The following is a 12,865-nucleotide window of genomic DNA, read 5'->3' on the forward strand; positions in this document are numbered from 1 at the left end:
ATTAAAATACAACACTTGCTTGGAAACACCTGATCAAACTTTATTAAAAATAGCAAAATCAATCTCAATGGCAATCCAGGAAGAAAAAGTAGCTAGAGGAGAACGCAAAATCCTCTACAGTGAGGTCTGTAGCACAACATATGTGTTCGTATAAATTACAACACTATACATAAGTGTGCCAGATAAATGATAAGTCTCACAGAAGAAATGGAGCTACAACACTCAAAAATGTTATCAATGACACTAGTGCAGTTGTACCACATGTTAAATGGCAAAGTTATACATAAATACCAGAATAAATACGGTACTTTATCTTGAAAAAGATCTGGAATTTGCTTCTGGAAGTGAGTGCCAGAAGAGGGCAGCTTGTGAGTTAGCATGAAGTAGAGACAGAGGTTGATCAGGTATCGGAGAGAAAGTTCTAACATCAGACGTGGGTGGGTGTGGCTCACAACATACTGCGATCTGCAGTAGCTGCTGGATGTAGGAAGTGTGTGTTTTGCATATTCTCATGAAGCTCAGGTCAGCTGTATGCAGTTTCTAGCAGATGAAATAATGCGTGTGCAAATACATATTCATATTGTGCTCAAGTGGTTCCCTAATATATTGATCACACTGGAAGAAATTCACATTTTCAAAATAAATGCTATAGCAAAACTGTTTTTAGATTCAAAAACTTGGCCAGAAAAATATAAGGTGGAAGAGACATAAGGCCACAGCAATACGGATAAGACGTCTCCTGAGTTGGCGATCGGCAGAGAGTGAAACCAGAGTGCTTGGTTAATGGAACCCAGGTTGCATTAGGAAAATATGTAGTATGACAACAGCAGCAATAATAATAAAGAATTTCACAGACAGGCGGGGGTGAGGAAGAGTATACTAATTACTTCAATATACAGTTAGAAAGAATCTCTTCCGTGTTAGGCAGAACCAGCATATTCCCTGGCGGAGATTCTGGTCTGCTGGGATGAGGGGCCACAGAAAATGTTTACTGTATATTCAGGCACGTGGATACCATGATCCCCATGGTGAGGAAGGTGTTATAGGGCTCGGCTATGAGAATCCTCCTGGAATCTTCCCAGAGCAGGTCAGACTGGACTGAGACCAGGATTTCAGGCAGTTGAATCCTGGGCCAAAGTATTTTCCACTGGATAATACTGCTTCCCTGTGTCTTCTGATGGGAGAACTTGTATCTTCATTGCTCTGCTAAAGCAGTAAGTCTTCAATGCTAAGTCTTCTCTAACCTACTAATCAGGCTAGACTTTCTTGGGCAGAGTGACATTAATTGGTCTCAGCAGGGTCTACGTCTAGATACTTTGGACTAGAACCAACATCTGTCAAAATAATGCTATTCAATCGGAGCATTTGTTCTGCAGAGGTTCTCCTTGCCCTCCCACCTGCCCCAACCCCATAGATGTGTTCCCTCCTTTTTTGTGCAGGGCCTCATTCTTCATGTCACACTATGGTGGTGGTGGTGTAGGTTCAACTCCCTATGTCCATCACTCACTGACGGTTTCCAGGGAACAGAAACGGGGCTGTATTTATCTCATCATCACAAGGATGTAGCATAGAGCTTACACATAAAAACTGCCCAAGATGTAAGCTCCATGAGGACCCAGACCCTGTGCTTATGTCAGCCTGGGCATCTAAGCCAGTCCCCACATCAAGGAAACATGTAGTCAGTACTTGGTGACTGAAAGCCTGGTCCTTGTTGGAAGGTTATTCTCATTACATCAGTTAATTAAGTAAAAATATATCTGTTCAAGATTATGTGGTCAATGAAGAAAGAAATCCAAGGACTCATTAATGACATGGGAAAGTATTCAGAGTATAATGTTGACTTTAAAACAAAAATCAGGCTACATAGATTCAGAATGACTCCCCTCATGTTAAAGAAATGGTTTACAGTGGTTGTCTCCGGGTTCTGAGATTTCGGGCAGCTTTTGCTCTCATCATTATACCTTTAGGTCATTTTCCAAATTAACTAAAATAAGCCTGCATGACTTCAAAAATTGGGAAGAAATTACTTTAAGAACAAATAATTGCATCTGGTGCTTTAGTTGGTGTGTTTATTCAGTTGGGAACTTTTAGGGCTGGGATGACTTCTGATAAGGGAAAATTTCACAAGATTGTTTTCTTTTCTTTGCCTTAACAAGGTCAAACTGTCTTTCAGTTTGCTGATTCTGGGAATTCTCAGAATTAACTGGTGGCCTCCACAGTTGGCGGCACCCGAGGGAGAGCATCTTTCTTTCTGGGTTTCTATTACAGAGGTGAGAAGGAATCCGGGAAGGCTGGAGCCTTGTTTGATTTTGCTTTGTTTATTCCAATTCTATGGGTTTGCTCTAAATTGTGCCTGGGAGTGGTACAAAATTAAAATACACCAGCACTGACTAAATAATTGACTGGCAATGATTTCCAGTATTTTTTTTTTTTTCAGAATCTCTGTTGTTCTATGGGAAATATTAGTTTCATATCTTTATTTTTATCACAATGTATGCCATTTCAAAAAAAAGAAAGAAAGAAAGAAAGAAAATTTCCTCCATGAATATAAATCCTTTTCCTAATGACACCAATCATTCAACATAATAGACCCGGGGTCAGCATAATACTCCCCACAGGCCAAATCTGGCCCATAGCCTGTTTTTATATGGCCTATTAGCTAAGAATCTTTTCCATATTTTTAAATGATTGAAAACAAATCAAAAGCAGAATAATATTTCATGACATGTGGGAATTACATGAAATTCAAATTTCAGTGTTTGTAAATAAAGTTTTATTGGAACACAACCGTGCCCATTTGTTTGCATATCACACATGTGGGCCTTTGCTCTGCAATAGCAGAGTGGAGCGGTTGCCATGGAGACCAAATGGCCTGCAAGCCTGAAATATGTACTTCCTGGCCCTTTACAGAAACAGTTTGCTGACTCCTGTAATAGACCAAGGTCAGTATTAAAAGGAAACTTGAAATAACTTCAACCTATATAAAGGTGAGGCTAGATCAGACTGAGAAACTGTTAGAATTTTGAGCTAGAAGAAATCGGGAAAGCAAGTTGGGTCCCACTGTGACATGGCTCAGGACCTCACCCTCTCATCTGAATGACTCCAACACCTGTGAACCTGTCCCTGACTCCCACGCCCACAGACCGACCCACCTCTCCCTGCCATGCTTGCACAACTGTGCCAAACTTATCTTTGCAAAGGGACATAGTGGTCATGTCACTTTCCTGCTTAAAGTGCTCCAGGGTCTTCCACTAACCCATACTGGCTATCTCCACTCTGCGCTTTGAGGAGGTCTGGATTCCTTGGAGGAATATGTCAGGTACAGAGATGGTGTGTGAGGGTGTGTTGAATGGGCCGGGTTGTGGATCTTCCTCTCTGTGCACCTATTTCAGCCAGAAAAGCTCTACTTTTGCTGCATTTACAATTTGTATTTTATTTGAAGAATGTATTCTGTTGCTTAAAAAATAGCTTGGAAACCACTAAAGGTAAAGTTTAAACTTGCCATGGTCCTGTGTGATCGACACGGTTAGTGCTCACCAAGTACTTTGCGTGTTCCCTTCCATTCCCCAGGTTCCCTTGCAGGGAATGGCGTTACGTGACAAGTTATTGCTGAGAAGCTTTGAGTAGAAGTGACTCCTGTCACTTCTGGGCTGACATAGCTAAGAGCAGTATCCTTCCATCTCCCTTTTACTCTACCTGGGTAACCTTGCCGGCTACTTGTTGAGAATGTTATAGCTAAAAGATGGCAGATCGTGCATCAACCCCTGTCCCTGAATGGCCATGTGGAGCATCATTCTTCACCCTGACCTAGTGTAGATACATACAGTGAAATAAAAAGCAAAATTTTGTAGCAGAAACCCCCTGAAATTTGAAGGGTTATTTATTACTAGAGAATAGCACTGCCTATCTTGACAGACACATCTGGACCTTCATCATGTGTTATTTGTTAATTGGTTAGTTGATATGTTAAGTCGTTAGTTGATGAATTCGACAACAGCAATAAACACATAAGAAGAGCCTAATATAGAATATATGATGCTAAGTACTAAGGATGCGAATGTGTATCAGCCATGGCTCCCAACCTTGAGGATTTACAGTTGTGTCACATACTTTCCGTAGCTCTCCCCACACAAGGCCACCCCACATAGACCCCGCATCTCAGTCATTCTGAGCTATTTGTATATCCCTGAACTCACCCAAACAATTCCTGCGTCTGTGCCCTTGCTTATACTGCTTCTCTTGCCTATGGACTGAGCAATCACAGAATCTGAACAACTAACAGCACAGCACAGCTAGAACACTAATATTTCCTACTGTTTACAAACCAGTTAAATCCTTATGGAGGAAAGGAAGCATAGAACCTAGCAGAGTCAAGTTTGCCTAAATCAATTTCTTCAATGTGTCACATGAGCCAAGGAGGAGTGAAAACGTCCATCATTTATTGTGATGCCTTCATTTTATGATGCTCAACATCCAGGCTCCAACAAACACATCTGGAGTATTTCTGTCTATGATGGTGGGAACAGTCCACATCTGCTCTGTCAAACCTGGCAGCCACTGGCCACATGTGGCTATGGAGCAATGAAAATGAGGCAATGTGACTGAGGACTTGAATTCTAAACTTTACTCACTTTTAATTAGTTTCAATTTAAACAGCCACATGTGACCAGTTGCTGCCTTCTTGACCAGTGTAGCTCTAGAAGATATTGAGATCTGCTTGTTCAAATTTTTTGTCACCATAGTCTAAATATAATACGTTTAAAAGATACAACCATAAACACATTTTCAAATAACCCCCAAGAGGTCATTGCCAGCTAAATGTTGAGGCTCAGTTTTCTCTGCCAGTATTTCCTTAGGCTTCTTTCAGCACTTTTCTCAATTAGATACAGAGCTCTGGGCCATAACCCAGACCACTGGACCAAAATCCAAGGTTGCCAGAGTCAAGAGGTCCCCTCAGACTCTGAGACCTCTGTTATAAAACCATGCCTCAAAACAGCAGAGCAATGAATTCGATGGTAACATTGGAAGTATTCAGATAAGCACATTTCCAAGATATTTATAATTCTTTCAACAAAAGAAAATATTAATACCTCAAAATCATTACTGAGCTATTTATTCTAGGTACTTGGGACATATCAGTGAGCAAATCAGAAAAGGACCCTTGACTTTCTGGGACTTACATTTTAGGGGGGAAGCCAACACAGTAAATATAAATAGGTAAATGCATGGCATATTAGAAATACTATTTAGAAAGAAATAGGGCAGAATAGGAAAGGGATAAACAGTGCTTTTTGAGCAGAGGCTTAATGAAAGAAAGTGAAAGAGTCGGAAGGCTGTCCGGGGAAGGAGCATTCTGACCATGACTTCTGTTTCCCTGAGAGGCCGCGTGTTCCCGGCCCTGGGAGAAGGGCAGGCGTGGGCCTGGCCAGCGTCCTGAGTGGGTCTGAAACACAGACAGGAGCATCTGCAACTGGAGGGTGTGGGTGGGAGGTGGGTGCATCAGTGAACTGCCAAGAGGTGATCTTGGAGGTCTGGATCTTTCTAGGTTGATAGCAATTTTATCTTAAAGAGCTTCAGACTCTCCCCGTTCATCTATTAGCAAAGGTGTGTGGAACATAAAGAAACACACACACTGTCTTCCTGGTTACAAGGAATCCAGGCTTCTAGTTGACCCCTCCCCTGTAAGTATGGGGGAACATTTCCAGAGATCACCTCTTACGGATCACGAGGGGATCTCCCTGAGTGATGTCTAATTGTGCCCTCTGTCTAACAATGTCTAGCTCTCAGGAGTACTGGGCACACCCAAAGCGTGTTAGTTTGCCAGGGCTGCCATAGCAAAGTGCCACACACTGGGTGGCTTAAACAGCAGACGTGTGTTCTCTCACATTCCGGAGGCCAGAGGCCCGGATCAGGGTGTCAGCAGGGTTTGCTCCTCCTGAGGCTGTGAGGGAGAGCCGGTCCAGGCCTCTGCCCAGCCTCCAGTGGTTTGCTGGTCATCTTTGTCATTCTCTGGCTTGTAGATTCCTCACCCCAATCCTTGCCTTTGTCTTCACATGGCGTTCTCCCCGTGTGCATGTCTGTGTCCAAATTCCCCTCTTTTTATGAGGACTCCAGTCATGTGGATTAGGGTCCACCCTACTCTGGTGTGAACTCATCTTTACTTAACTAATTACACCTGCAATCATCCTAGTTCTAAGTAACTTCACATTCTGAGGCACTGTATGACTTTTAGGGGCACATTATAGCTTCAACCCACAGCACAAGGACAAGGCCGAGGAATGGAAAGCCTGCTCCAGAGTGGACCTGCCTTTATTCTTCGTACAGATACAAACGACTCAACAGGGTTTTCCCCCAAAACACTTTCCTCTAAACCACTAGGTCATCATTGCAAGATTGACTTATTGAACAGCTTCGGAAATCACACTGACATGAAAGACACTGGTATTATAATGATTTTTAGTGTAAAACCAGAAAAAAAATCTTATTTGGATTTTTTTTCTTCTAGAAATGGATGTCTATTTTCAAAATATTGCATTGGCAGCTTCGGCAGAAGCAATCTATCGCCTGAAAAGGAGGAATGGAGCCAACACGCGCGTGCAGATATCAATACAAGTCTGGAGCTGTGCGTAAGCAGAGGGGTCTGGCGGGGAGCCGGGCAGCCTGCCACACAAGGAGCGTGCTCATAAACGGCGGTGTTTCGCTTCCCTTACAAATTACTAAAGGGTTGTGCGCACTGTGCCTGGAAGCTGGGGCAAAAGAAATCTCTGGTCTGTTCTGAAAGTAGCTTGCCATTGTCACAGACCCAACTGGAAACAATAACAATTCTCTAGTTTTCACAATTATCAAGGTAGTGTGGTCTTACTCTAAAATAGGGAACGTTGCATTTTTAGTTCTATTTTATCCATTCATCAATAGTCATAAGGCATAAGTGACACATTCAAGGTAACACCGCTTTCAAATGGCAGGGCTGGGATTTGAAATCAGTACTCCAGAAGGATTGCAAAGTTTGCATCCTTCCCATTGCTTGTGCTTGTTCCAGTCTCAAAAAATGCAGGTTTGAAATCTAAAAGCTGCAAATTAAGTTTAAGACCAACATATTTCTAATTAAGAAAGACAAAACAAAATAACTCAAAAACTTCCTAAAGACGTGAAGATTAAAAACCTCCCCCTGTGTAAAATTATGATCACAGAATTAAGAACGACAAAGTGTCTTGACTGCTTACTAAGTGTTTTCACACTGAAGATCTCAGTAAATCCTCAGAAGTTTATGGGATGGTGAGCTGTTGCACAAGGAGGAAACTGAGGCCCAGGGTAGTAAATGATGAAATTAACCTTGTCACTGCTAGGAGGTGGCTAAGCAGAACTCAAACCTGTATTTAAAGCAAAGCCAGATACTGATTCATCTAATTTCCCTTTATTTTTTACCATTTGTTTGCTTCTACCCTGTTTTTATAATGGAGCCCACAGACCTAAGAAGAGAGCTTATGATGACCCATCGTGACCCTTTCAGTTGCTGTCTGACCCTCTAGGGCTTCTGACCTACTCTGCTCCTGATGCCAGCTGTAGGCTCTCCGTGGTTTTGACATTGGGTAGGTAGCTGGTTGAGGGACTCTTCTCTGGCTTAGCTGCCCGATCCATGTTTCTTCAATCCTGTAGCTTTGGTTAAGAGACACTCTCTCTCCATCTTACCCTGAGCAACCCACATTAGCTGGTCAGACTGCATCCAGCACCCCTCAACCCTCAGCCTCCTGCTTATGGATGGATGACAGGTGGGGGTTTATAGGGGAGAGTGGAGTGGCCGGGGAGCAGGGGCCCTTATCAGGATCTTGTGGAAAATGCCTCATCTTGGGGGCCGGATCTGCACTTCAAAAGCTGGTAGACATTCAAACGAAGGCAGTGAAAGGAGACTTACTGTGTGTGGCCTGATCCTTCCTTGGGTTCCTTCTAAGGTCAACCTTGATTTATACCTGCGTGACACAGCTGCAGATCTCTGCTTTTCTTTCACCCTTCAGCTTATGGAAACTTGCAGGGACCACCCTCTCATTCATTTTTGAATGTTTGCCATCTGCCACTAAAAGGCATTTGGAAATTTTTTAAACAAATAGGTGAATGAATCTGTACCTGAATGGCAGACTCTGTGTTGGCCTGATAAATGTGTGCTGTGAAAGATCTTTAGAAGACAGCAAGGTGAAGAGTAGCAAGATGGCATTAGGCACAGAGTGACACATGACAAGGCAGGAGAACAGATTGTCATATGAGGCCTGGAGGACCCATGAGAAAATTCCATCTTAGAATTTACCAGCAAGAATAAAGACCTCTCTCCAAATAAACTGTGTTTACTTTTTTTCCCCAAGACAATGTAACTTATGGAATCCCTCATATTAGTTTGGCCGTGTGGGATATGGCATTGAAATTAACATAAGTCAGTCTAGTTTTGGAATTAACATAAGTCAGTCTAGTTTTGGGCATAGAGGTGAGGAGAGAATTTAACTGCCCAGTCCCCATGAGGGGTTCTTGACCTCCATCTGCATTATAAGGATTGTATTATGATACATTTATCTTTGATTTCAGCCAAACTTTTTTTTTTTGAGTAGAGTTAATAATTTTGAATAACTTTCTGCCTATGAATACTAATTCAATTTCTAAATAAGAAAATCATTTTAATTCAACTATCTCAACGTCAATCACATCTGAGTGCTTTCTGGATGATTTCTGAATAATTCATAGATTACTTGGTGACTATTTAATTGACTTGAGCTCTTTCCTATCAGGGCCTCAGATTCATAAGCTCGGGGCTGGGAGGTGATCTCCTCCAACACAAACGTCTCAAGCCTTGGTTTGAAACCCTCTGATACCAGGAGAGGCACTGCCTCCTGGGGCCCCCAGTCTATAAACATTGGCAAGTTATACCTTAGGTTGAGCCATTCCTTATCTGTCTCTAAATTATTGGCCTATGTTTGGTGTTAATGCTTAACATCATGCAGGATGTGCTTCTGTCTCTACTGTGAGTGCACTCGTGGGTCTATCTGGGTCCACTACAGTTAGGTTCAACATATGTAGAATCATCACACTGATAGGAGATGGTTCTGAATTCTTTCTACATACCTATTCCTCTCCCCAAATGTATTTCAATTTCTCTGCATTGTTGGGCACTGCAATTACTGTTTATTTTTATTCTATGTTTTTCCAAGTTAGCTCATTACAGATTCATAGTGTCTCTGAGCTAGGTTGGTAGTGGGAAAAATGTACTGTAGAATCTAGCAATGATATGGGAGTTCGCTCACTGAGGCCCAAGGAAGAAAGGCGAAGTGTTAGAACCCCTCCAGCATGTTAGAGGCAGTGCTAGTGAAAGATGGGAGCCCCTGCCTTCTCGGTTCCACGCTCTTCCAGTCACATCACTTCCCCCCAGGGCCTCGGGGAAGCGCCCTCTGTCATGCTTCAAAAATCAGTGTCTGCATCTGCGCATTGGGTCACCTGCTCATTCTCACTGTGATTCACACACATGTCCACCCAAGCAGTACTTAACGAGCACCAGACCCTGAGTGGGCATGTGTTTATGTATTTTCTCACTTAGCCCTGACAACAACACTCAATTCAACATCTCAGCCCACTGTGTGAATGAGAAAACTGGAGTTTGGGGAGAAAAAGTGGCAATCCTCCAATCACACAGGAAGTAAATGACACATCTATGCTCCAAACCCAGCCAGGTCTGCTTTCTGCTCAAGGGGGTGCCGCACAATGGCAGAGATCACAGCTCCGCTGCCCTCCTGGGGCACAGCTCCTGGCTTTACACCTTGGGTTGCTGTTTCTTCTTTTACGCTGAGGAAATAGAGTAGAATCAAGCCAGACGTTTAAATCCACAGTGCCAGAAGTCAGAGAGTAGTTATCCTCAGAAGATGATACGACACTGGAATGGGGGACGAGGGGCTTCTGGTTCTAGGAATTCTCATTCCTGACCTGGGTGTTAATCACACAGCTGCAGTCACCTTCTGAAAATTCATTGAGCTGATACTTAGGATTTGCGTATTTTCTGTGTTTATTTATGTAGGTATTTTTAAAAAGTTTACAGTAACCATTTAAAAGGTAGGTGTGTCTGGATTCTAAAGAGTTGGTCCCCTCTTACTCTTCACTGTCTGTACAATGGGTAGGTCCAAAGGTGTCCCCATGCTCCATCTTCCAGGAGGGATTTCCTTACCAGCCTGTCATCATACCGTCACTCCCTCTTCCATCCAGGCTTGCAGGGAGTAATTTACGCTCCACCTCCAGCAACTTGCCCACTATCCAGCCCTATGCCTGCAGGGCTGGGAGTTCCTAAATTCCTTCTCCTCTAGGCTGCCCCAGCTTCCCTTCCTGCAGCTCCTTCCCAGCCCCAACCCCTACAGGTGTTCAGCGGTACATGCTCTTTCTGGACAGGGCATCCTCTGCCTCCTTTAGAAGGTTGCTTCCCATGATCATTTCTAGCACACGGCTGGGCACAGGCCCAGCCTTTCTCCCCGCCCTTGCTGCCCCTGCCTCCGAGAGAGGGATGTACTGAGAAGCCCCACTTGCTGGCCCACACCCACTCTCAGGACTGAGCCAGTTCTGACCTAATTAGGATCTATGTTAGGCCCATGGTAGCACTCAGTTCCAACTTTCCATGTGATATAGACAAATCACCAGACTTCTTGTGTGCATTTTTTCATACCTAAAGTGTCAATTTCAATACTTGCTTTATGAAACTTTCAGGGATGCAGTGAGCATCAAAATAGATTCAAAAAACAACACTTATAACAACAGCAGCAAAACCTTCGCACAGGCGCATTGCTTTTATTGACGATACTATGGAGTTCATCACATCACACATTGGTGGTAAGGAGCTGAATGCTAAATGATCCCTGCCCTCAGTGAGTTCACAGTTTCAGGAAAAATTAAAACCATCTATGTAAACAATCAGCTCTGCAAAATGTCTATATTTTTATAATACATTGCATTTAGAAGACATTTCATTTCACAGCCTCTACTGAATTTATTTTTATAATAGCCCTGCTAGGTACCTGTTATTAATATTCCTCTTTCAACAGAGGAAACTGAGTTCCAGCAAAATGAAGTGTTTTACCCAAATTAATAATTAATAAAAGGCAGAGTCAGGATTTGAACCTAGGAGTTTTTATGTTTTGTTTTTGTTTTGTTTTTTGCTGTTGCTGTTTGTTTTTATTTTGTTTTGTTCACAAAGCTTTTCATTTTCTTTGATCCCTTTTGGACCCAGAGTCATAAATGACTCTGTTTTTCTATGCAGGCCACTAAATATGAAGGCAATGCAACATTTCCAAGAACAACATTCTACTATTGTTCATGATATTTCTTTCCAAGCTGTTGACACCACAAGTTTTGATGCTGATGGTAATTTTTCCAGTGTAGACTATTTGGTCTATTAATATCAAATTAATACCCCACTGCTCTATTTTTGTGCCTTTTTGTATACAGAAATGGTTTTTTGTTTTAATGCTGGATCATAACATAATCTCTTTGAAAATATTTTAAATGCAGTTAAATTCAACATGTTTAATATTAAAGTGATGATAATGTGTACAACTCTGATCCAACACATGACCACAATAGCAACTGCATCAACAACTGCCACCACCTGGCTAGCAGCAATTTTAAGATGAATTCTGATATAAAAGATGTTAAAATCTGAAAAATGTGTGGTTTTTGAATGTATAATATATAAAATGCAGTATAGTTTTTTTTTTTTTGAGTAAGAAATCTGTTTTTTTTCCTGGCTATCCTATAAAATACTTCCAAAAACTGGGTCTCGCATATTCATGCTTGGCATATAGAATATACATACATATATATATATATATATATATACATATATATATATGTAAAGAATGAGAAAATATTTATTAGGTGTCTACAACATGCCAGGAATAGGTTATCCATTTTCACATATGTTGTTTAGTTGGATTATTACACTAGCTCAAGTGTAAACACTTTCCCCACTTCGTGGAATATTTTTAAAAACCATATGGGGTACACCTAGCATACCTTAAGACACATAAATGTCATACAATAAATGTATGTGTGCTCATGAAGTGAATGAATATGTAAATGCTAAACAACTTGGTCATGGTCAGGAAGTTGGTTGATACTGAATCAAAAACCCGAAGCTTCACTTGTCCGACTCAAAGCTCACACTTCTGGAAATTGCTAGTCGGGCTCTCCGTGGGTCACTACATGGTCTGACAATGAATGGGAGTCGCAAATGTGTGCTAGATCAGTTGGATAAGGGAAGAAGAAAGGAAGCAAGGAAAGAATGAATGAAGGAAAGGAGGGAGGGAAAAAGAAGCAAGAAGAGGGGAACAATGGAAAAAGAAAGAAAGGAAGGGAAAAATCTGTCAGCCATGGCTGAACATGAAGTAACTGGATTAGAAAGATAATGTTTTTACAAAGCCAATGTTGGCTTCCCTCCAGATTTCACTGGTTTTACAGTGATTCCGGAAAGTTCTCTAAACATTGGATTTTGAGGCACAAATCAGCTCTACAACTGCCACTTGTTTCCAGGTTCTTGACCAACAGGGGCTTAATGAGTAACACATTTGCTCCAAGTGAACTGAGGAAATCAATCCCTAAGAATGCATCTCACGGGTCAGCTATGTGAGAGAGTAAACCACTTGGGATTTTAATTATCATGTGCATACATTTACACTGATGACTTATAAAGAAATTAGAAATACTTTGTGTAATAAAGCTCCCAGGCATAATTTATCCAACCCACCAAATACTGAGATTCAAGCATCACTCCACAAAACAGGTGGGCACACTCCTTTCAGAGGAAAACTAGCTTTGAGCATGTTAACAAAGATCCAGTGTCATGGGAGGG

Source organism: Lemur catta, chromosome 4 (genome assembly GCF_020740605.2).
Source record: "Lemur catta isolate mLemCat1 chromosome 4, mLemCat1.pri, whole genome shotgun sequence".
In the NCBI taxonomy this organism is placed as follows: Eukaryota; Metazoa; Chordata; class Mammalia; order Primates; family Lemuridae; genus Lemur; species Lemur catta.